The sequence below is a fragment of the Dromiciops gliroides genome, chromosome 2 (assembly GCF_019393635.1).
Source record: "Dromiciops gliroides isolate mDroGli1 chromosome 2, mDroGli1.pri, whole genome shotgun sequence".
NCBI classification, from domain to species: Eukaryota; Metazoa; Chordata; class Mammalia; order Microbiotheria; family Microbiotheriidae; genus Dromiciops; species Dromiciops gliroides.
This window is the reverse complement of record NC_057862.1, coordinates 294912763-294916606: the sequence shown is the minus strand read 5'-3', so window position 1 is coordinate 294916606 and position 3844 is coordinate 294912763.

Below are 3844 nucleotides of genomic sequence, written 5' to 3'. Positions count from 1 at the left end.
ACAAATATAGAAAGAGGCATAGATTAAAAATGCAATAATAAGGATCAATAATAATTAATAATAAGATCAATAATAAGAAGTACAATTAGAAAAAGATATTCTTAGAATTATAGAATATAGATTGAGCTGGAAGATCTAGCCCTCTAATTTTACAGATGGAGAAATTGAGGTCCAGAAAAGTGGAGGGATTTGTTTGTCTAAGGTCACAAGTGGATAACAGTGCTGGAATCCTCAGTCGAGAATTGGGAAGATCCTCTGAGGCTATCTAGTTAAGCTCCCTCATTTGATAAGGCCCAGAGACATTAAGTGACTTGCCCACAGTCACTCAAGAAGTATCAGAGGTGGGACTCAAACCCAGATTTTCTAATTCCAAATCCAGTGGGTTTTTTCCACCATAGCACAGAGCTGCTCCATTCCCCTAGCATCAATATGCTGTTCCTGTCACATGCAAGAAGCATTCCTAATTTGATGAATAAGGCCCTCAGAATTTATCATTTCACCTTCTAGAATGACATCTGCAAACATCAAGAAAGCATGTGAATTAGGTCACTCATGTCTAAGATTTCTATTATTTTTCCACCAAGCATTCACAACCTATTTTTGAAAATTTGATCCTTACCTAGCTCTTCTCATATGCCACCCCTGTATGAATGACACCTTCACATCCTCAAAACAATGTCTCAATGTTCCCTGGGGGCACTCCATCCTCCCAGTCTCACCCCAGGGACATCATCCAGTGTTTCCTCATTGGCTAAAGAAAATGGGAACTTGGACAGTGGAGTACACGAAACTTGAGGTCACATAAGGCCAACAGGACTTGGCTTTGACAGGCCCTGAACATGAGGGCTGGCCCTGGGACTATCAAAAAGAGAACTCTATCATGTTTTTTCAAAAAGAAATCTTTGTGCTTCAGAGCTCTGCTGCAAGGAAGGAACATGTGGGATGGGATTTCTAGTTCTGTTTCCCAGTTCTCCTCCTTTATTTTTTCAGGTTGGCAGTCACCAGACACGTTAGTGTGGGCTAGCACTGAGCTCTTTGTCCCCAGCCGCAGTTTACCCTTTTAGTTGATTGGCTGTTTCTCTGAATGCTGCTTCCCCTTGTTGTTTTTAAGCAAACCTCTTGTCCCCCAAGCTACCTTATATTTGGGAAGTGTTGAGTGTTTCAAAAAAGGCAGGGATGTTCCTGAAAGGGGTCCAGGGGATGGTAGTGACTTTGTGGCAGGTTATACCCATTGCCTTGAGTCACACCTACCCCCTAGTGATTAATGCACCAAAAAATAAGGCAAAGACCACAGGGAAAAAATGTGAGGAAGAAAGCGGGAGCAGGAAGAGAAGGGAATAATAAATCATGGAAAAATAAAGAGGGGGAAGAAAATAGGAAAAAGGAGAAAGAAAAAAAAAAGTCCAGAGAAAGGAAGGTGAGGGGAGGGAACATCCTAGGACCGTGGGGGCAAAGGGTTATGAAAGGGGAAGGGAAGGGGGTAGCTAGGTGGTGCGGTGGATAAAGCACCGGTCCTGGATTCAGGAGTACCCCAGTTCAAATACAGACTCAGACACTTGACACTTACTAGCTGTGTGACCCTGGGCAAGTCACTTAGCCCTCATTGCCCTGCCCAAAAAAAAGGGGGAGAAAGGAAGAAGAACTCTCAGACATGGAAAACTAAACATTAGAGCAAATTGTCCAACATGCATTTAAGCACCCAAACATAGGTTTTTGTTTGCCACAGCCCCTAGCACAAAGGGATCTGGCAAAGGGATCTTGAAAGTTGGTCAGGCTTTAACCCTTGAGCCTTCAGCCCAGGAGAGTCCCTCCACCTAAGTTAGGAGGGTGAAAGGCAAATTAGTAGGAAAAATAAAAAAGGTATCAGAGCCAATGTTCTTGCCAATCCCTGAACTTCAGAGTTTCAGCTGAGCAGTGCCAAATGTTTTGGTCTGCCTAGAGAAGTAGTCCCATGACTCACTTGTCCCCTTCCACCAAATTCCCCACCCTCACCCTCACAAGCTATCTTCTAGCCTCTCCTACACCAGCATAGATTCTACTTGCTGAGGCCACTCAGCCTGACCTGGCTAGGTCTCCAGGAGGCAAAGGGGCCTATCCTTTTCATTCTTGAATGCTGTCTCCTTTGTCATAGGTTCCTAAGATTTAAACCTAGAATGCACTTTTGTCCAACCCCACAACCCCTGACCCACCCCTATTTTAGAAATGAGACAACTGAGGTCCAAAGAGATGGAATCATTTACCAAAGTCACACTGATAGTAGCTAATAGGACCAGAATTCGAACCCACATTGTCTACCTACAAACCAAAACGGTAACTAGCAATTTAAGTGCACAGGGCAATCCCAACAAAACCCATGCCAGGGGAAACAGTACAAAAAATTTCTACTGACCAGCTCTTTCTAAAGACAAATTTAGTCATTGATAGTAGAGAGATTTTGAAATTCAAAACAATCTTCCATTGCAAGGGGAGACAATCCATTTTGAGTTGATTGCTGGGAAGGCCACCTCTAGAGAAATATGAATGCAGTTCCAGGACACAGAGATCACCAACAGTATGGCTTTCTAGAAAAGGAAGTAGGTCATTTGGCAACTTCTTATTTTATCTAATTATTCTTGCTAATTATGTGTTAAGTGTAGTGGTTTCTTCCTGCTGTGGGGATACAGATATTTTTAGCACCTTCTAAATTCTGGCACCCGGAGACAAAGCCTCAGTTGCCCTGCCCAAGATAGTGAGCTGTCAATTCTTTCCAGCCCAAGTTCAAAGCTGGTTGGTGACTGATGTGTACAGCTATGATCCAGCAAGACATGCCTTACTACTTTAACCAGCATCCATAGTCAATCAATCAATGAACACTCATTATTACTGAACTTATTACTATCCTTTGGTAGAGGTGGTAGAAATTTGAGTCTTAGAGAAGACCAAGTTGATGACCAAGAATTCTCAGAAAAGTCAATGTATGATTTTATAATTTTACTAGTCACATTTTAATTCCCTGGGTCATGGAGAATGTGTTAGTGGTTAGCAGCTTGCATTTAGGGCCAAGAGGCCTGTATTTGAATTCTACCTCCTATCACAGGCAAATAAGTCACTGAACTCCCTGGAAGGTCTGAGCTCCTTCATCTCTAAAATGGACATATCAGTTCAGAAGGTACACAACAATACCTTCTCTCATGGTGAATAAAGTGCTTTGCAAAAATGAAAGCACCATTTAAATGACAGTTGCCATTATTAATATAGACAGGTGGCTAGAAAGAAGAGGAGGGATGGGAATTGAAGAAGTACAAGTAGATTAAAGGACCCCTAGCCTGGGGTAGTGGAAATAGCATGTGGGGCTAGGTTCAAGTCTCGACACCACTACCTACCACCTGTAGGTGCCCTGTGTCCCTTCCTATCTCTGGCCTTCAGTTTGCTTTCTGAAAAAAGAGAGCCTTGTACTATAAGAATTCTAAGTTTCCTTACAACTCTAACAGACCCTTTTAGGGTGAGAAGCCAGGTACTCAACCCCCAAGCTAGGACCATGAAAAGTAGGAGTTTATCTACAGGAAGGCAGCTAGGATGGGGAGGACATCCCTTACAAAGAGCCTTTTAAACAAGCACGGGTCATTTAGTCTGGAGAAGGAAGGTTTATGTCAGGGTTAGGGATGATGTTGGCATTTTATCTGTCTTCAAGTATCTGAAGGTCTATCATAGAGCAATGGACAGAAGTTTGCAGAAAGTCAGATCTCAGCTCAGCATAAGGAAGAACTTCCTGACAATCACAATTGCTCCAAAATGGAATGAGCTACCTCAAGAGGTAGTGGCTTCCCCTCCCTTTTCCCCCTTTGTAAGCAAAAGCTAGATGACC